The sequence below is a fragment of the Phalacrocorax aristotelis genome, chromosome 2 (genome assembly GCF_949628215.1).
Source record: "Phalacrocorax aristotelis chromosome 2, bGulAri2.1, whole genome shotgun sequence".
Taxonomy (NCBI): domain Eukaryota; kingdom Metazoa; phylum Chordata; class Aves; order Suliformes; family Phalacrocoracidae; genus Phalacrocorax; species Phalacrocorax aristotelis.
This window is the reverse complement of record NC_134277.1, coordinates 48,000,310-48,021,923: the sequence shown is the minus strand read 5'-3', so window position 1 is coordinate 48,021,923 and position 21,614 is coordinate 48,000,310. Positions and strand designations below refer to the sequence as shown.

Here is a 21,614-nt window from a genome sequence, read left to right as displayed (position 1 = left end):
AGTGCAAATCCAAGCCTCTGTGTAATCTGAGGATTTCTGGGAAGCCAGACAGGCTTTTCACAGGAACATGCTTTGGCATCGCCACAGCTGACCAAGAACTGAGCGGCTGCCATGGGTGGGCAAAGTCAAACAGTGAATCCTGATATCCCAAGTTCTTGTGCTGTGTTTTAACTGTAAGAACTCTTTTCTGCTTAGTTAGGGTCATCCTATCCCTTCTCCATGGTAGGACACCTAGAGAGGCATTGCAGAATCAGCGATAGCCCTGATGCCAGGAGGAGCAGCGACCCTTCGGTAGCCAACCAAGCCTGCTGCCTCGTGCAGGCCGGCACTGCTGCTTCCCTGGCTTGTGGGCCCTGATGCATTTGCACTGCTTGCCAGCATGTGGATGTTACAGCCCAAGTTTCACCAAATGCTTAACTTGAACCAGTAGGGGCACTGGAAATACTGGTTGGACTGAGTTAACACCGTGCTCGCAGCTTCTCAGCAAGCCGGAATTCCTCCCCTGGTGATCAGGTTAGCCGAAACGGCCCCAGAGGAGAACTCAGCGCCCCCGACTGGGAGGGCAGAGACGTGCACAAGAGAGACCCGGAGCGTTTCCAGCACGGCCCCTGCCCTCGCTCCACGGCGTGGCCGGCCCCTGCCGCAGCCTGCGGGAGGTGGGCGAACACAGGGGTACGGGGCCGGGCATGGCCAAGCTCCCACCCCGGCGCCCGCCGGGCTCGGGAGGCTCCGTCCCCGCCGCAGCCCCCAGGCGGCGCTGCCGCCGGCTCGGCCGCTCCGGCACCGCCGGGACCGGGGCGGCTCCGAGCGGGGTGGGGGGGGGAGCGCCCGGCGCGTCAAGGCGCGCCCGCTCCTCCCTTAGTCCCCTCCCCTCGGTGGCGGCGGTGGTGGAGCCGCTGGGCTCCCTCGCTCCTCTTCACATGGGGCTCGCCCTGCTGGAGGGACAGCGCTCCTACCCTCCCGCCAGCCGCTGAGGGGGACCCGGCGCGGGCGGAGGGGCTCCCCGCCGCTGGCAGGTCGGTCAGGCAGGCAGGTAGGGGCGGCAACCCCCCTGAGGGGAAGCTGGGGAGCGGGCGAGGTGCGCGGGGTTTGCCGTCCCGGCAGTTGGTGTCGGTTACGGCGCGAGGCTTCACCCCGGCGCGGCGGCGGTTGGTGGCGGGCGCAGAGTGGGGCGCACGTGGAGCGGGCGCCTCGCAGCCCGCTCTCCTCCCTCCCTCCCTCCTTCCCCTGGCGCCCGGGTGTCCCCGCCGCGGGCTCGGCGTGGTCGTGGGCGCCGCCGCGGGGAGGGAGCCGGGCTCTTTGCTTCCCCGGTTCGCGTGGCCGGTGGCTTCTCTTCTCAGCAGGTGCCCGGCTGCCGCGGGGAGCGGCGCGACTTCGGGGAGGAACCCGAGCGGGGACGCGGCTCTGCCCCCTTTACCCAAAGGTGATGTAGTTTTGCTTAAACGGGACCCGGGAAGCTCCCACCGCCCGTGTTACCTTTTCTTCTAGCTTTCGTACCAAGGTCGCAGCCGGAGAACAGGTCCGTTATTTATGAAATTATTTTATGTCAGTTTAGGGTTTGGTTTTTCTTTCTTTTTTTTTTTTCCTGCATGCTACCAAAGACAGAATGCCGATGAGATTCATTTCTGTGGTTGGTAGGTTAAACGCAGGGCAAATTCCTTATGTCGTTACAGCGAAAGTTATGGGCTTGCCGAATTCATATAATCTGGTGTTCTCATAGCTCAAAAAAAGTATTTTCATTAAAAGGGAGAAAACCGGATCCAGATCCAAGTTCTTATAGCTTTTGATTGATTAGAGCTCCCTCGTGGAAATCAGCAGGGAGTTTTGCCTGATTAAGACCTGTAAAATTGTGCTGAGGTTTGTTACACAACTGGCTGTAGATGTGCAGTAGGGCTCAGTTAGATAACTTTGCATCTGGGTCTTGTTTTCACTGGTCTAGCTGAAGCACTTTCAAGTCAAATTAGGTTCAGTGCTCCCCTTTCCAGGAGTCAGCCCTCTCCACTTGACATGCCCGAGGGAGTGGGAGGACTGTTTTAACTGCTTTAAAGAAGAGTAAACCTGTTGTTAAACAGAGAAATGGGTGACACCCGTTGGAGATAGTGATTGAGATTTCAAAGTGCTCTGTGTGTTTTGATGGCTGTCCCAGGTAAAGTTTTTATCCTGAATGCTTTTTATTCCTTATTGCTTGTGTTGCAGTTGAGCCTCAGAAGCCCTAGCCAAGAACCAGAGACTCAGCTGCGATAGAAGATGTACAGGAATGTGTGTAACCATAGTCTGTCCACTAAAGAGTATGCTTTCTGGTGTAATTATGCAGAAATATTACAGAAAACAGCATTGCTCCCAGAAAAGCTTGCAGGTTGCAGTTGCCACACTTGCGATCTGACTATTCAGTTATTGTTGTTCTGTTTTTCCTGTGTTCCTAAAATATCTGACAGTAAGCACATTATGGATTCTAGTCAGTTGCTTGTGGAACTTTTCGTGTTGCTGCAACTGCAAATGTTGCTGAAAATTTGCTCTTTTTTTTAAGGTGTGAAAGTCAGTCAAATAAAATGGAAACTTTCTTGCGCTTCAAATTGCAGCAATATAGGACCAGACTTGGGGAGGGTGGAACAAACAAAACCCAACACTTTTTCTTTGTGCTGTAACTACTTTCAGATGAGAAAATTACTTTGGGATGGCATTTCTCAAGTTCGTTTTCGGGTCCTTGGAATTTCAGGTGGCAGAAGTCTGATTGTTCTAGCTCTCTGAGTGAGAAAAAGGCGCTGTGTTGTGGTCTGTGGAGTTCAAATGCACATTAGTGGAAAGTTTCAAATAGTCTTAAAATAATCCTTAGTGGGATCAGTGTATTTGCTATATTTGCGGCAATTGGATTTGGTTTTAAAATAACAGGCAGTTTTTCAGAAGTAGGGCATACTAACTCTGTTAGCTTTGGTACTTCAGTACTGGTGTTCCCAAACAGAGACCACAATCCAGTATGAATACACGCATGTAAACTCAGTGTCTGTAGATAGATGTGTTGGTATTGCTAACCTTATGGCCACATTGGAGGCTTGGATACCTGATATCCTTAAGCATAAGTCTATGGAAAAACTCAAGGCATGTGCTGAACAGCTTTCCTGGGCTAGGATGGTAGGAAACAGATTGTGTATCGTGAAAGTTAAGTGTTCAGGAAGGTGTTAACAACATTCAAAAAGAGATTCTTAATATGCAAGTGAAGGGCATTATCAGTTTGTGTAGCTCAGTAGCCAGCATCTAGCTGGGCTGTCATGCCTAACTGTCGATGTCCTAATCTTTGGGGAGAGACTTTTCTAAAACGGTGCTTAAATATACCCCAGTTTCAAATACTGAAGTGTGATGAATTATGGTGAACTAATTCTACTCATAAGATTGGATGTTTGTACCTTGGACAGGAAAACTATCTTCTCAACAGCATGCCAAAGCTTGGAGCTCTCCATCTGCAGAAAAGCTAATGGAGCACGTGTTGTGGTGTTATGTGTTCAGTGCTGTTTTACAGCAGCTGTTTACGTGGCAGCTATCAGTGATATATCACAATTGCTGATTTGCCTTCATAGGGTGGGATAGGAAAATGCCATGGATGTGGAGGGACTAAGTGCCTCGCCCAGTCACTTGGGAATTCTGAAAGAGCAAGGAGTTGAAGCCAGATAGAAAGAGGTCTAGACTGGCGGTCCTACCTGGATTGTCTGCCTTGTTTTCTAGCATAATTCAAACAATTTATAGTAAATAAAGATATTTCCAGGTATTGCATCCAATGGTTGTCTGACAACGTTCAAAGTTTAAGAAGAGTTTTTCTATTATATGGCTTTCTGTGTCTTTGCATGCATGTGGTCTTTGGTAGGCATTGGTGCTTTTATTATGCTGTCATAGCTTCCCCTTTTCCTACGTTTGTTATTTTAATGCTTTAAAATCATCTAGTAGACTCCATGCAAAAACAATGCTCCGTTAATGGATTGTTTGTGTGGGGAATTTGAATGTGAGATAGCCAGCGGTCAGCATTATGGTTCCCAATGAAACCATTAGTCAGCAACACTTCACATAAGTATCCAAACTAAAATTTAATATCATCCGCTATAGTGTACTTCATCGGAAAGGTGACTTTAAGCAAGCAGGAAGTTCTAACTTGAGGACAAAGAATACATGCCTGCAAAGAGCTGTGCTCAGGTTGCTGTGACAATGGTGTCTTTGGGGTTTAAGTGTTTGTGACTCAGAAGTCCATTTTTGCTCTTAAAAACTGCAACATGCAATTTTAAAGAGTGGCTAAATAGTTTTATTTTTTTACAGGATGCCCGACAGCAAAACCTGTGTGTAGCAAGGGACGCTGCTCAAAGGAGCTGTGCTTTCATCTGCACTTGGAACTGAAGTGTCCCTTGCCGATTCAGTTGCACGTGCTGCTGATGCTAGCTGTTGGCAGTGGGAGGCATTTATTCTGTATAAACTCAGATTTGAGTAGCTGAAGACCCTTGTGGTGTTTGCCACTAATCAGCCAATTGTAGTTTCTGTGTTTACTGCAAATTAACAAAAAGAAGTTGTGTTAATTTGCGTCTGCTTGCCCTTTTATGCTGCAAACACTACACAGCTGTGAAGTTGCCTTCTAGCTCTGGTTTAGGAACATATTCTCCTTCAAGGTGGTGTGCATGTCCTTAAACAGGCCTGATTCTCAAAGAAAGGTAAATTTGGAAGTGTAGCTTTTTCTAGGGCACAAATCCCAGAGATAGGGGAGCTATGTGCATGCTTAAAAACTAACACTTGCTGAAGTGTTTTGGTGAATAAGCTTGAATGCTTTGCTGAATCACAGCTGTGAGCGTGCAGAAATACTATACCTACAAAGTCTGCTACGGCTGACTACAGTACTTGTATTTCAGTGCAGGTGTTTGGAGACTATCTGAACTGCAGAAACGAATGAGGAGAGGGATCATAGATGCTACCAGGCAAGAATGGAAACGTACCATTGCAAGTGACTTAATTCAGGCTTCCCTGGGAAATCTTACCGGGGCTTCTCCGTTTCTCTCCCATACTGAAATACCGGGTGAAAACTGATGCGGTAAATGGCCAGATTCCCGTTGATTTCCTTAAGAAAACGACTACACGCGCGGGGGCGTCAGCGGGGCGGAGCCGCCAGGGGGCGCCCGAGGACCGGCGGCGGCGATGCCGGTGGGGGGGCTCCCGCCCGCCCCGCCCCGGGACCCGGGGATCCCTGTCCCTGCGGGTTCGCGGAGCGGGGACATTAATCCCAATGTATCTGATCCGTTCCTCCGGTACGCCGCCTCACCTGCCTGGGCGCTCTCCTGGTCACAGTGATGGGTGCGTTACGTGTGTCTTGCCTCACTGGCAATAGCGATGTAAAGTCGGCCGAAATACGGCCGCTCCAAGTGCAGTCAGCGTAGGTGATCCACACAGAGGTGTCAGTGAACTCGAAGTGATCCACGTCGAAGTTGTGCTCAGATGAACTTTGTAGTGCATCCCAGTGCAAAGCAGTGGGTTGTTGCTGGGCCCTGGGGAGGTGGTAGCCGAGTGCTCTGTCTGGCTCCCATGGGGAGTGGGCCCTTTGCAATGGTGGGTGAGCTGCTGGAAGAGGGGTGTGGAGTGAGTAAAATGCCGCTTCAGCAGCTGTTTGTGTCTTGCCACCCACGGGGTCTCTCTCCAGGTTAGAAGAGACAGCAAAGTCCTTTCATTGTGGGCCTGGTTATGTATAGGAGCTTGTCTGGCCCTCCTGACTAGTGTCCATCCCTTAGCTTGTCCACCCCTTTCCTTGACATCTTCTTACCACTAGCCATTCCTACTTTCCCAGCCCAGGTGCTCCAAAGTTGGGAATAAAATTGCTGCCAGCTTCTTTGGTAGCCTGATTGAAGAGAATACAAGAAGCACCTCATGATGGGGTATTAAGAGTGCTTGGCCAGGCTGACTGTGTCTAGTGGTGATTCCCAGCTGTAGCTACCCATGTGACTTTGATCCCTTATTTATTTTGAATAGATGCATGATTGAGATGGGCAGTACCTACAGCATTTGATTTGGTAATGAGTGTCATTCATGGGTCAGCAAAGTCTAAGTGGCTGTTATGGAGAGTTGGGGTAGTATGGAATAAGATTCCCTTTAGTTGAACAGTTGTCAAATGGAAAGCAGATGCAGCCTAGGCAAGAAAACTTGTCTTGGTGGAAAGCGTTGTTAGCTATAGAACTGCCCTGGCATGACACCTGTGTACTTAATCCATGCTCTCTTAATCTACTGCCTCCTGTAATTTCCTCTAGTAAATTATTTACATGAATTGATTGCTAAATGTTATGTGGATTGCCAGTTGTCAGCCAGTGATACAGACATTCACTGGACATCTGGAGAGGGTAAGACACCCTCCTCACATGTGACAAAAGCCAATAATTCGGCTATGGGGCGTACATGGGTGGTATTCGGAATGAATTTCTAACTCTTTTTTGACTGTTTACTTCGGGGAGTTTCTTCTCTTGCATTATGTTGTCTAGCGCCTTCAGCCAAGATCATCGTCTTTAGTAATACTTGTCATAGAGCCTCAGCATAATGTGAAGGACTAGGGTTGTTAATATGTTAGTTGCTATCTAGAAGGATTCTGTCAGAACTCGGTATTCTGATACATGCAGAATTGGATTGTTGAATTAAAAACTATCCTGTAAAATATCTGCAGTAAGAGGATATCTGTACAGTTATGTGAAGGCTGTTAGTGACTGGCACTTTGATGTCAATGCCAGTTAAATCCTTGGAAATATGGACAAATGAATAATCCACTGCTTACAGTGTGCTAAGTAATGTAGACAGCTGTTTTGTATTTGGCTTTATGCTAATTGCTGCTGCTGTTAGCATTTCATTTGTGAGTTGATGAAGTTACACATCACTTGTATACTCTTGATGCAAATATTGCCTTGTCTATTAATTTATGGTGAAAGTTTTATGGGGTCATTAAGGTTCACTGACAGAGACTCAAAATGACTTGGAGATCTTGACAGACATTTGGCCAGATAGGCTCAGCTTTGCATAGTAATCAAAGAAAAGAGGGGGTGCGGGGGGAAATCTATGAAAGTTTTTGTATGGAATTAACATACAGATGTAGGAAAGAAGAGGAGTATGGGAAAGGGAAATAGAAAATTGGGCTAGCCTGTCTGTCAGTGGTTTCAGTAGGGTCCAGTTCTGTATGAGGGATTGCAGGCAGCTTCTAAACTGCCTGGGTATATTCTTCTTGAACTTGCAGAAAGGCTTTCAGTCTTAAGCTTGTATTAATGGTCTGGGCTGAGCCTCAGCTTTGCCTGTGTGGAAGAAAGAGAAGAAGGTTTTCTGTGCTACAGCTTGGGTTTTGGCTATTTTGCAGATGTGTAAAATACAATATCAGCTCACGTGTGTTGGAGCTGACAGTGCATGTGGGAGGTGGCCATAGGCAAGAATAGAAAAAGCAAGCAGAATCTTTTAAGGCATGTGTAACTTTCTCTGAATTTAGGAAAAGGCCTTTTGTCTTTTCACCTAGATAAAATACTGCTTGAGTAACTTTATTTTTGCTTCTCGTTGTGACAAACGCAGCCATGCTAACTTGGGTAGATTCCAAATAAACATTTATGTTAGTTTTGATTTGATATCATGAAAGATTACTTGCAACTTAGGAAAAAATGACAGCATCAGCCCTTCCTCTTCATATCCATCACAATCTTATCTTCCAGAAGAAAGAATTTGCTGTAGGACTATAGAGTAGTCAGAACTGGGGAAGCTGGTGAACTATATTTGAAAGTTGCTTTTTCTTTACAAGCTCAGATACCTTGTATGTGTCTCTGTTGAAGGGCTAGGAGATGAAGCTGCAACGTAAGTGTTTGTCATATGCATTTGTAACTGCAGTTTAAATGTCAGATGCAGCTTATAATTAGAAACAAGAGACTAAAACCTCATCTCTCTGAGCATGGATTTGTAATGAAGGCTGATTTAGAACAAAGTCTACGCAAGAAGGCGTAGAAAAATGTTTAAACAAATGTTTTTGAGATTATCCCTTTGTATTAAATATTGTCTCACTTCTGTAATTATTATAAGTGCCAAAAATGATGAAGTGACTGATTATACAAGAAAATCTTTTTTGGGATGCAATTTTATTAGTCTTATTTATAGATGGACTGTGTTCAACTATGGACCCAAGGAAGAGAATACCACAAGACAGACGTGAACAAGCTGATGTAATGCTTCACCATCACCTCAAAACAGTTTGAAAAATAACTATAACTGCAACATTAAATAAAATGGATTGCAAGGAGAACTCTTTAGACGATTAGTTCTTAAATGTCTTCCATGGACTGGTAAGGGAAATGGTATTCCAGTTTTTGCACACGAAGTTAAAATGTCTAGTTCGTAGGGACTTGTTATGAACAAAGATTTTCTTATTTTATCAGTGCACTCATAACAGTAGAATTTTAAGAACTATTCAGTGTGCTTGGTCAGCAGCATAGATCCTGTCGGATAAATCCAGATCCTGTTAACTGCCCCCATGGGGAAAAGCTAATGCAGTTACTGTAATGCTCTATCTTTTTTGCTTTATTCACCCTTTACTGTACATGAAGATACTATGAAAACAAGGTATATATAACTTTAGTTATTTATTGACAGAGATGTGTGGTAGATAACTAGGATTAGTGAGCAACCAGGCAAAGCGTTGCCATACGGCCTCTGGGTAAGACACCTGGTTCACAGAATAGCTGAGGTTGGAAGAGACCTGGAGGTCATTTGGTCCAACCAACCAGCTCAAGCAAGGCTACCTAGAGCCAGTTGCCTGGACTGTGTCTAGATGGTTCCTGAATATCTCCAAGGATGGAGACTCTACAACTTCCTTGGGCAACCTGTGCCAGTGCTTGGTCACCCTCACGGTGAAAAAGTGTTTCCTGATGTTCAGAGGGAACCTCCTGTGTTTCAGCTGGTGGCCATTGCCTCTGGTCCTTGCACTGGGCGCCGCTGGAAAGAGCCTGGTTTTGTCATCTTTGTGCCCTCCCTTCAGGTGTTTGTATACACTGATAAGATCCCCCCTGAGCCTTTTCTTCTCCAGGCTGAACATTCCCAGCTCTTCCAGCCTTTCCTCATACACGAGGTACTTCAGACCCTTCATCATCCTTGTGGCTCTTTGCTGGACCCTCTCCAGTAAGTCCATGTTGTGCTTTTACTGAGGAGCCCAGAACTGGACACAGTACTCCAGGTGTGGCCTCACCCATTCTGGCAGCTATCAGTACTGGGGAAGGTTGACTTCTGCTGCTTCTTGGATGGGCTGATTCTCAGTGTTGCCAAGTTGCTATATTCTGACTCCCTGTGTTTTTTCCACCAGAGGTTTTCAGTGTTCTCATGGGATTTTGTTTTTTCTTGAGCCTTTGAACTGCTAACAATCTATGTTTCAAGGATCTTATGTCTAGCTGCAAATTTACTGTTCTTATCTATCATGGCCCTAGTCTAAGTATTGTCACACAGCTTTCTTGCAAGCTGGCAGTTTCCTGAGAAGTTTCATCCAAGGTTATGCAGTTCTGCTGTGTCAAAACTAGGCCTTGGATCACAGACAGCTGAACCCCTAGGAGGAGGATTCACACAAAGCTGAGGTGTGAAATCAGTATGAGCTATGCTGTGCCAGTTCCCTTCGGAGCACACACAGTGAATAGTAGCTGCAAGGTTATTTGAACTACTTTCAGAATAACTGGATGCCTGCAGGGAGAAGCCTTGTAACTTAAGCCTTCTCTGCACTGGACTTTTCCCATCAGTGTGTTTCTGTATGTATTTCTAACACAAATGTGGTTTATAATTGGCTCTTTGCCTGGTCTTGGTGACAAGTGGTGCTGATATGGATTGCCTATGGTAAGGAAATGTGTTTTTTTTTAATAGCCCAAAAGCCATTGAAAGAAATAGAGGAAGATGAAGCTCAAGATGTTGACAAGAGTTGTAAAGGAGCAATTGACTGAGGGCGAGAACCAGTACACAGGCCTGCTATATTATATGCTATTTGACAGAAAAGGGCGTTACAGTAGGAAAGAACCTTTTTTTTTTGTATTTGTAAGTTTACAGGCTTGGAACATTTTTTATCTGCAATGGAAAATCAGGTCAAACACTGGGAAAAACAATTTATCTGGAACAGTAGTGTAACCGGAAAAAATTTCTAAAGAAGGTGAAATTTCAGTCATCTGGAAGTTTTAAGAACAAAGAGTGTCTACCGTGAGTTTTTGAGATACAGTTAATTCAGTTTTGTGGGCAGTTGATATATCAGCTACATGCTTGTGATTTTGTAAAATTTTCCAGAAAGTAGAGTTTTCAAATATGTTTGATCCTTTCGACACAGGAGGCAAAGCTTTCTTAAATTGTTGATCTCTGTGCAGTGCATCAATGAAGCCAACATGTTTGTGACATAAAATCACAAGAGTTAACAAGTTGTGAAAATAGTGTGGTTTGTTTGTGGTTTTTTTTTTCCTTTAACAAAGATTTCTGGTAGTGTGCAGCAGGTAATGGTACTAATTTGTAAACTATCTATTGATTAATGCTCTCTGATCTTTTTGTTATTGTAGTTTAGAGTTATTTATTTATGTATTTATTTCGACAACACTAAGTCTCCCCTATGACTTGCTATTACATGCAAATATTGGTCTGACATCTCTGAAAATTGCCACCCCTCTTATGCTGCTAGAGGTATGTAAAGTGTGATGTGACTTCCTGCTACTTCTTATGAGTAGGTACAGAGGCTGTGGTATCTTCATCTAAGAGGTGTCACTTGCAGCATGAGGTGTAGTGTCATAAGCATTCATCAAGTGTTATCAAAGCGGCTGGCATGTCAGTTGCTTTCTAAATACTTCTGCAGTAAAATGTAAGTAAATGGATTTTTAAGGATTATTTTATGCACTGGAATGGTGGTGTTTGCTTGTGGGCTTTTTGTTTGGTGTGTAGTTCGTTGTGGTTTTTTTTGTCAAGTATTCAGTTTGAGAGCAATTAAATCTCAGCAGTCTTTACATGGCAATCTCTGGTAGTTTTGTTTTTGGAAAAAAATCAACTGAATGGATGACAAGACTGTATACTTTCTGAAATTCTAGTTTTTATCAGAATGTGATGCAGAGGAAGGCCATGCATCTCTGATCTTTACTTCCTGCTCTAGCAAAACAACAACTTGCAGTGGTTCTTGCATTCAGTTGCAATTTCTTACAGCAGTGTTCTTTCCAAGTGTTCACCTAATTATGGGTTGATTTTGCTGCCGAAGGAGACCAATTTACCTTGTTTGTTCAAATTAAAGTCAAGAATATCAGATACAAGTTGTTCTGAATTTCAGTGAAAACTTTTTTGAGGAATCATCCTTGAAGCTTTTTGGAATTAACTGCTCAAAGAGGTGTGTTTGAAGTTAGCAGTGATTCTCAAGAGGTTTGACTGGGGGAGTTTGTAAAGTTAGCTATTTCAGTCTGCAATGGAAATGGCTTTGGTTTGAACCAATGCTTAACTGGTGTTCACAGAAAGTAGTTTCACAGTGAAGATGCTTGTTTCCCACCTTAAATGGATCTTCAGTTTCTACACCTTGTGACTTGTGATGTTAATGCATTGGTTTCCTTTCTATTATGCTATATTTGGCCTTCTTTTACTGAAATAAATCTGTTCCTGACAGTTTTCTTAAATAATAGCTATGTAGTATTAAGAAAGTCTAAACCTGGTCTGTACTGAGAAAGTATAAGATGAAGCATGACTTTTACAAGTGTGGATGATGAAGCCAAATGTGTTCTGTAGGCATTCAGGATCCTAATTAGCAAAAAGCAGAGTTATACAACCTGAATTTTATTAACTACTTTGATACAATACATTTCGTTGTGGGCAAATAGTTACTGTATAATCACTCTCTCTAGTGATGACCAACAGTTAATTTACTTATTTGCATTTATGTCTTGATGGTGTTTTATTGTGGAAGTAGTTATGTTTAACAACCCATTTAGCAGGTGAGTAATTCTTTCATGCTGCTGTATCCATTTTCAAGTGACCATCCATGACTTGTCAGATACTAATGTTTTCAAAGGGTGCAGTTTTATATCTGTGACCAGAGGCTAAATTGGAGTTCAATGAAATAGTGAAAAGAGAATGTTGAAGGTTTGATTAATTTGAAACGCTCCATTTCTCCTACAGTTCAAGAGAATCAGGGAAGATGAATGCAGCAAGCACCTTACAATGTAGCTGATCTCCTTAACTTCACTGACAAAATATGAGCTGCACTGAAGCAATGTTCACAAATTACCGCTGTGTAGGTTGCCAGCAGAATGCATGAGATCTGCAAAAGTGGCAGTGCCTGGTGGTTTCTGAAAGATACGAGAAAACAAAGAAGAGAATAGCCCTAACATTTCTCATGCAGCTGTTGCCAAGAAACTTTGGTTTAATGTAATCTCTTATTGATTGTGGTTTCCTTGGCTTTAGTGATGATTATAAGTTGGACCATAAATTGAGTTTCTCTAAACCGATTCTGGTGTGACCTGTACCTGGTTCTAATAGCAAAGAACATTTGTAGTGTGGATTTTGTGCTGCTTTTTTTAAATTTTTTTAAAACTGAGTGTGAAATCTGTAAGCAGTTGGAAACCACCCAGTGGAACTGCAGTTGGAAAATAAGGTAGAAGTTCAAGTCACTCATGTGTTGAAGGGGAGGAAAAATTAGTATGCAGCTAAAAGCTTATGAGTAAGTGAGGGATTGGTGTTAAATGTTCCTACTAGCCATGTAGTTGGGAGGAAAACACAGGGGCTGACTTCTGTGGAGAAGGTAATGCATTAGCTGTCAGTATAAAATATCTTGTGAGCCTTGTGAAGAGCAAGGTAGGTAGTTTGGTTTGTTTGGTTTGTAATCCACCTTGGAGACTGCATTGCCAGGGTGCCTGCTACAGAGTGACCCATGAGCAACAGCAGCTTTGGAGCAGAGATGCTGAAAGCTATTAAGTAGGGCTGGAGATGGATGGAGCTGCTGTGCTCCTTGCAGGAAGTTCTACCTGGATTTTCTGTTAATACCCACTTGCCTGTACTTTGGGGCTTATATAGATGGTGAGTGTCTGAAAGGGCCCCTTGTGGCAGCTCCCACAGGAAAATCCCTTGTGTTACCAAGGTGTGATTCATAAGAGCTCGTCATGTCTTTCCTGTTGAATGATCTCTGGGGTTTCTCTTGAAGTGTCTTGGGTATGTACGAGGATGCTGGTGTGAGGCTCTTAAGACTAGGAAGGCTGGCCATACAGGTTTTAAATAGTTTGCTAGATCATATTTGATGCTTGCAAGCATCCAGATATGTTTCCAAAGATCCACTCAGACTTTAAACAGCAAAGATTAAATGAGCTCTGAGTATGAATGTGATTTAGCAACATAGGTTTCTCCAGCTGTCACTTGACGCTTTCTCTGTGCTGCACTTAGTCACAGCCGAGGTATTAAGGGTATACAGAAAAAGGCTGTGGGGACTAGGGGCACTGATTTGGTGACTTTTCCTTTCCTGATTAGTAGAAAGGAGATGATCAGAACATTTCTCTGTTGCAAGAAAGAAGTAAGGATGCTTAAAAATAAAACCAAATGGTCTGAAGGAAACAGGAGACTAAGACACAGTTCTTGCTCCACTGCTGACAGCATTTTTGCTGACTTAGTAGTCTATACCCAGGAGTCCTTTCATTTTCAGCATTAGCCTCACTCTATGTTTTCATGACATCTCATGAATAGGAAACATGAGGCAAAGAAGGTAAGAGTGTTTTAATTCATTGATTCATTTTTGTAGGGTATGAGGTTTAAGTATTTCTTGCATATGGAATGCTCTGAAAATGGAAAGTGAGACAGGTATGTTGGGTATGTGTTTTCTCTGGGAGTTTATTATGTAATGCATAGATGGGGTTTTGACTCCAAAAACATAGCTGGTTTGTGACCTAGCTGCTTTTCCTAACTGTTCTAGGATAAAATGGCTATTGGTATATTTTGTGAGCCATAAGCTCTATTGGCTTCTAGTCACTTCTCTGAACTGGTACTTAGTGCAGATTTACAGCATTGGCAGGGCCCACTTTTGGGACTTCATTGTTTGTTTTTTTTCCTTCAGAAAAAGTTCACAAAGCATCAAACAACACTGAGCTGGGTAGAAAATGAGTAAAGAAACCAAACCAAACAAACTATGGTATAACAGTTTTGCCTCAAATGTGTATATTCTTGGATGAAATGGAATAGCACTGGAATTATTAGTAGTTAAGAAAGGATCACAGTTAGGAGTAGAAACTAACACCTGAGAATTTTAACAAGGTAGTAAATAATGCTTAGGCCAGATAAGAGGGTATTAGCAATGAATGCCTCATTAACAAGAACCTCCTCAAAAGAATACAAATCAGTAAAACTTCAAGGACTGACAATGGAAACATCCTGCTACAAAGAAGGTTGTGAAGATAAGGGAAGACCACAATCAGTCAGCAGTGATAAAAGAGAACATACTGGCCCCGAAGGCACTGAAGCATGATAACTGGGGGAAAGGTAATTCCATCAGGGGGAGATTGTGACCACCGACTCAATTGAGGGATGAAAGGACTGCCCCTCTACCCTACTCCTCTTGAGCATGTGCAGTGAATGAAAAATCACACTGTAGCTTTAAATTTGAGTGAAGAAGATACAGACCAATGGAAGAAGAGGATGCTCAGTCAGTCAACGATTATGTATTAGATAGGCATGGTGTGTTAACTTACATGTATAAATGTCAAAAATGAAATCCAGTTGGTGTGCATGTTAGGTGGAAGGTTACCACATGCATCCAATGCTGCAATAAAGTAATGCCTGCTATATAATACACGCAGTGCTAAGGAGTTTTATTCCTGGTTTTTGGTGACAGTTTAACATTATACATTGTATAGTCATCTTGATTTCTTGTTAGAAGTGGAAATAAAATATAAAAGTTATGAGCAGTGTCTTAAAATTAAGTGTAAACATCTGAAAAATGAGGATTTTTGGTGTTCTGTTTAAAAAAATTACTTCGATTTTCACTAAGTATTGTTTTTTGTGTTCAGGGATAAAAAGGATATCTTTAGTACTCATTTAATACCTAGCTCTCAGTTCCACTCAACTCTTACTGCCAGTGTATTTTGAAGTAGAATTTAAGGGGTTTATTTTTCTCTTTAACTGTATTGTTAAGATCAAAACTTTTTTTAAAAAATAAACTTCTAATTACTTCAGATCTGTATAATAACTCTTATTTTTCAAACTCTAGAATTATACTTCTAATCCATTGACCTGGATTGAAGCAGATTTGCTTTCTGCCTTTCATGTGTCAGGAAACATTTGTCTTTGCTTGCAGGGTTGGGTGAATAAAGTATTTTGTTTGTTTGTTTGGCCACTGAACCAAGTGACCACAAAAGCTTGTCTAGTTTGTTCTGATACAAATCTTCATCTAACTTTTTTTTTATTTTGAATGAAAATGAAGAATTTTTCTTTTAGATGTGGGAGTGACAAATTAAATATTCCTTCCCTGGAAACAAAATTTTGTTTCATCTGAAGTACTTTTCATGGCAGAAGAACACACAGGTGTCCTTGAAAAAATAAACAGCAAGAATTGCCAGCTCTTTGGTGCAGAGGCCAGTGGTTAGAGCACTTTTTATGGGTAGGTTGAAACTTTTATTTTTCTGTAAAATGTTTGTACCGAAGCTGGGCCAGAGGACAAGAGAACCATCTGGCTTCCCCACTCAGCAGCTGCGGTATGGAGAGGATGTGCAGTGCCTCTGGCTTCAGCCTGGTTTCATGTCATATTGGAGTACATCACTTGCAGGGGCACACTGTCTATGGGAGAGACCAAGGCAGCCTCAGTAAACTGGATTAATAGCACTAATGTTTGGAAGGGGAGAGGAAAGCATATGAATTCCTCTTGGTTAGAGGAAGGACTTGAATCTCTCTTTCTCGTCTGGGGCCAATATCCTTTGGGCAAAAGATGTAGCTGGTAGCAACTCTTTGCTGTAGATTGTCATTCAATTTTGAGTTGAAAACACTTGGCAAAGTGAGTGGAAATCATGAGTAACTTGGTGACAGAGAGATTGAAAACTCTGGGGTTTTGGGGTAGTTTTTCCTAATAAACACTTTCAGTAGCTCTTGCCTCATCCAATCCAGTTTGACGTGGAACTCCAAACAGTGTTGCTATTGCCCAGGGTATTACTAGCTGTCAGGGGGAAGTGGTGGCCCTCAGCTTTTTCTGCTCTTTTTCTTGTAGGGAGGGACTGAGGTATTCTGGGGAAAGCAGGGACAGACAGCTGGGCAGTAATGCAGGCTGACAGATCTGCCTGTGTTCTCTGTCATGGTCTCTCTCACATGAGGTGTGTATTTGGGAGCAGGTTTTAACCCCCTGGGAAGGAAGAGGCAATATGAAAGGTTGAAGCAGGAAGAAAAGGAAGGGAAGATTAAAAAGAACAACTGCCTTTGAAGTGACAGTCTAACCAGCCTATGGATTCTTACAAATGTTGAATAATGTTGCTCCTCTGGCTTGGTGAATGAGTCTCAAAGATTGCTGCTGTGCTTTTTCAAATCCTGTGTAAAGAGGGGAAGTAATACTACTCCAAGTCTACTGACTGGGAACTGAGGGACAGCAGGAATATGTGATTTGTCTGCAATCATACTAGGGATCTGTGGCAGTGAGGCGTCAGAAGAGGGATGTTTGGATTTCCAGTCCAGCACACAATTATATGTATTTCCCCTAAAAAAGCATTTGTACAATGTTTTGTGTATGTTGGAGGAAAAGAGCAGAAAGCTTGATCTCAATATTCTGATTAATTTCTATTCAAACAAATTAAGTGCTAGGCAGAAATATTTGCTTGTGATATTTCAGTAGCACAGGTATGCTTTTTGCCCATGTAGAGCACTTGTGGAAAAATTACTATTTATAAAGAGATTTAGAGCCATTTCTCTTCCATGAGCTATTTACTTCTTCAGGTGAGCCAACATCTATTAAACATTCATTCTAAGTAAAACAGCCTTAAGAGTCAATTTAGGTAAACTGCAGTACCTCTTTCTAGACTAAAAATTGCTTTGCATAATGCACGTAGAAAAATCTACTAATTTTTCTGTTCTTCTCAGTCTTTATTATATATTGAGATTAATTCTTCTTTTTTTATAAGGGAGCAGGGAAGGAGGGAAGAAAGCTCCTTTGTCAGCTGCATAAAGGGACAGTCAGAGCTTTTGTGTGTAAAGATGTTTTTTTTATTCATGTCTTCAATTTTCTTCTCTTAAGTTGAATATGTTATCATGACTGCAAACTCTCACACTCCCATTGTCATAAACAATAGTCTAATAATCTTTAGAGCTTTGGCATTTTCTGTCCTGGCAGCCAAATGAATGTTTGGAATAATGTTGAAGACTGACTTAAATCATGTTGCAATATACAGTTAGTCTATCCTTTATTTTAAATACTGCATGGTATTTTTAAAACCATATGGATGACGTTTGAGAATTAGCATCACCTTTGATTACTGTTCGAGAAGGCAAGCAGCTGCTTTGGGTTGGAGGTAAGAAACAAGATGCAGCTGAGCTGAAAGCTTGAGGTGGGTAGGAGGAAGGATGATGCAGGTGAGATCTGCATAGGAGGTGGGATGGTGGGAAGCTGGAGGGATTCAGCTCATGTTCAGGGTTGGGTGGTTGTTGGAGAGGGTCTGCTCTTTTAAAGAGACAAAACAAAAAATACTGTTTGGGGACTTTGTGCAAAGATTCGTTGTTCATTTAAGTGTGTTAATTCAACTTTAAATTATCCATCATTGTAAGAGGGTAGGTGAATACCAGTAGCCCATCAGTAAATGGCAACATTGCTTTTGTTGCTACAGTTGTCCAGTAAAGTAATATTTACCTGTACTTCAGTGAATCCCCTCCCCATGCTCCCCAAACACTATCAGCTATTTCTGAACTTAGGAAGGGAATTCAAGTTACCAATACCACGCTCTGAAGTCTTAGTCAAGGAGGGTTTACAAGTTACTGTGAATCAGGTGAGCCATGCTAACTTTCCATGTTTATGCTCTGAACTCTTAACTACAGTGCATCTGCTTTAGACTACTTTAGTTGCATGTTGGAAATACAAATCTTTGCTGCAAAGTTATTAATTTTGCTGCACTATTTGATGACGCTTGCTGGTACCTGCCAGTGCCATGTTGCCAGAGATTGTTCCTCTACGGCCCTGCGAGCAGAATAAGAATATTCTAGTCTGCTTCAGTCTAGATCTATGAGACTAGTTTTACCTGCTTTGCATGTGGGGGTGGGTTTGAGTTAGCCTGCTGACTTTGCTGGAAGGAGATTAGAGAGTACGTTCTACCATCAGAGCCATAGGAAAGGGACAATGACAGGTAGCACAGCTACCTATTGAAGACTTCTTTGTAGAGCCTGTGATTTGTTGCCAGTTCATATATTTTACATCAGTATTGGTCAAAGTGTGTAAAAGTGCTCACGGAGGTCCAAACTATACTAGCAGGTTTAGCTTGGCTTATACCTGTTATGACCATGGTAGAAAATTCTTACATTTTGGTGTCCCAGCAATGTCTTTTGAGTGCAGACAAAGGCAGAGTGTTGATTCATCCACCTCATCTACCTTTGATTATTTTAACATCTCTGCTTAAAAAGAATCCACCCTTGTTAGGTAATGCAGCATTAGCTTGCTATAATTCTGAGTGCAGCCGAACAAGTTTTAAGCTATTTTCAAGTAGGCAGATCTACGTAAGAAAGATTTATCTCTGAATGTTTACATCTTCTCAAGCCAGGGTCCCAAAATGGCTAATTGCTGGTGGTTTTTTTTTTATTATTATTTTTCTCCACTTTGTGTACTATACTGGTAGTGTTTTGGCAGTCAAACTGCAGATTTTATCTTATTTTCTACTTGTTGTTTTCTCACATGATACTTTTGCCACCTATCTTTAAAAAAAATACTCAAACTGAACCCTAGGACCCGATCTTCCCAGCTAAAAGTAATTTTTTTCCTCAACAGGAATCAGTGGCACATTATTTAATGCCACATAGGATTGTAGCTGAAAAAGGTTTTTGATTCTTTTTTTTTCTCCTCCTTCCCCCTTAAAGTACTACAAGCACACTTTAAAGTAGCAGCAATTTGGAAGGATTTTTTCAAATAACTTCTTAAAATCCCTAATTCTTTCATATATTCCTATTTCTATACATGAAATATGTTATAAAGAAGTTGATTTACAGCAGGAAGTAGCAGATCTCTTGGCAAAGCAATTTCAAGCTTGTGTAAAAAAAACAACAAAACTAATGCTGCAATCCAATTATGTACAGCTGAGCATACTCAATAAGCCAGAGTCTTGCAGTAAGGTGTTTGTTTTAATAACAAGAGTACTTAACCTTTGGAAACACCTACTGTGGATGTAGTGAAGTAATTGTTATTGTAAGTCGTATTCATAATTTCTGTCTTTTTAGATGTTTGTCCTGTCACTCAATGATAAATCATAGGCTTGCTTTAAAACTTAGGTAAAACATTATTCACTTTCTGATGCGGAATATCAAATTGCTTGTTCACAGTGATCCTTTCTGCCCTTAAGATAAGAATCTGGTTGCAGAATCAGGACTTCTATTTGTTGTTTTTGTCAGGGGTTGGGGAATCTATGTATTTTGTATTCTACATTTGTTGTAATGCTCTCACCTAGTTAAATCATATCCGGTTTTTGGTGTAATTAATACACCTACTAGTTTTCCACAGTAAAAACAAACTCTTGCAGCTCTTGGGGGAAAATGAAGTTGACAAAAAGCTCAGCACATTGCACTGCTTAGGTGTTGGACTAGGGGAGATCTGATGATTTAGCCACAATGATACAAGAAACCAGAAAACAACTTCTACAATGATTCATTTTTTCATCTCTGGCAGCCATAGAAATAGATCTGAGAGCCTACATTTCTAGTTTCTAATCTGTTACTGTGTCTACAGTAAAGTGGATAATAAAATGTGAAAACATCTCACATAAAGACTACTAGTTTGTAAAGTGATATGAGATTTGTGGATATACATAATTATGTGTGTATATTTCCTCCCTATTGTCTTGACATGTCATTCTGTGTTTCTGCAACTCTGTTCTCCACTCCTTGTGCTTTGCTGGTTACAGTAAAGTCAAGCAAGCCTACCTCAGAGTCAGCACTTTTTTTATGGGACTGTGCCAAACAGGGCAACAGGGAAGATAAAAGTGCCAAAGAAATCTCTATATATGTTGCCATCAAAGGTTTCCGAAGCATCACAGAAACAAATGTGTTTGTCAGGTCTCTTTGAGGGTGTGTTGGGGTGGGGGGAAGGGCACTAACTACTGGTTCACTATGTTATACATGGCAATAGTGTTCCATTTTAGACTTTCCCTGACCTGAATCTGTCACCTCTAAGAAAAAGCTGTATTAAAGTTAATGGAGCCCAAAGAATTTTTTTTTTTTCCAGCCTCTCCTGTACATCATTTAATTCTCCTTATGTTAATGGATGTAAGTAAAGTACAAACAGCATGCAGACTGTAGTAACTGAAGAAATGTTATGACTGGTGGGTGTTTTAAAAAGAAAAAGTAGTTTTAGGAAGGGTTGTTTTTAGTTTGTGATGATATAATTTGTCATTCTCAATGAGTATCATAGCCCTGTCAGATGCTGCTTGTGAATCAGAAAAGGAGATGGGTAGCTGTTAAAATGGCTTGTTCTAAAAAATGGAATACATACAAGATGAATTTTGAATGATGAGGTAGAGCTCTGCTTCAGGTCACTGGTGCTTGTATGAAAGCTCATCAGTGCTGTGCACTGGAGTGAATTTGCAGGTGCCAGGAGCTCCTCGTGCATTTGTGTAACAGGCTGCAGAAGGGAGCTTGTAGGTTAGCTGTCAGCAGGCAACGGACGGCTTGCTCGCCTGCCCCTGGGGCTTTGCAGTGGGCTGTGGCTGGGGGCATGCAGTGAGGCTGCTGCTGGGTGTGTCACGTAAAGAAGCTGCGATTCAGTAATCCTTGAACGAAACAAAGTAACTCACTCTGGGGTGGCATGAAAGTGTAGGGACTTGCTATTTATTAAAAAAAAAAACAACCCAAACCAACCAAATGAAAACACTTTCCCAAAAGCTGAAAAATGTCTTTTACCTCTGAATTGTTTCCAGCTCCCTTCTTCCCTGGTTCTTGCTTTGGTCTCTGCTTCAGAAAGTCTGCAATGCCCCTTGCTTGGCAGAGGAGATGGGTGCAAAAGACCAGTGGGTGCCCTTGATGACCCTGTCAGACGGGCATATGAATGCCCGTTATATGTTGAACACCATCTTCTCAGATCTGTGTAGTGTTTGAATGGCATGCTCTGAATGCCTCTAGTGCTGGTATCACACCTCTTCTCATTCAAAGCACACCTAGATAATGATCATAGAATATTATAGGACTGGTACAGTAACTGTTATTACTAACGTGCTGTTCCTAATACTATTGAATTGCATTGCCTCTAGATTAATAGTGGGGAGAATTGCTTCTAATTCACGCAATAATAGGATTCTCAATGTGGTCATGCCTGATTTGACCCTTTTTTGGCGCTGGCAGTGCATTGCTTGCTTTGCAGCCCTATTAGGGCATCTTGAATATAAGTTGGAAAGATGAAGTGGAGGATTTGAAAATGAGGATCTGGAAATGCTGGTGTGAATACTTAAAAGTGGCAG

The 21,614-nt window shown here is 42.2% G+C and overlaps 1 protein-coding gene across 2 annotated transcripts in view; it reads left to right on the top strand.

Annotated features, from left to right (window-relative positions):
- The first annotated feature begins 869 nt into the window (after positions 1-869).
- The window catches only part of CPNE4 (copine 4), a 236,999-nt gene continuing 216,254 nt past the window's right edge, over positions 870-21,614 (top strand). The window contains exon 1 of one of the 2 annotated variants that reach the window (XM_075083384.1): positions 870-1,016. The gene's annotated coding sequence lies outside the window, so the exon portion shown is untranslated. Of the gene's footprint in view, positions 1,034-21,614 lie in introns of both variants that reach the window. The other variant, XM_075083383.1, reaches the window with a different exon arrangement.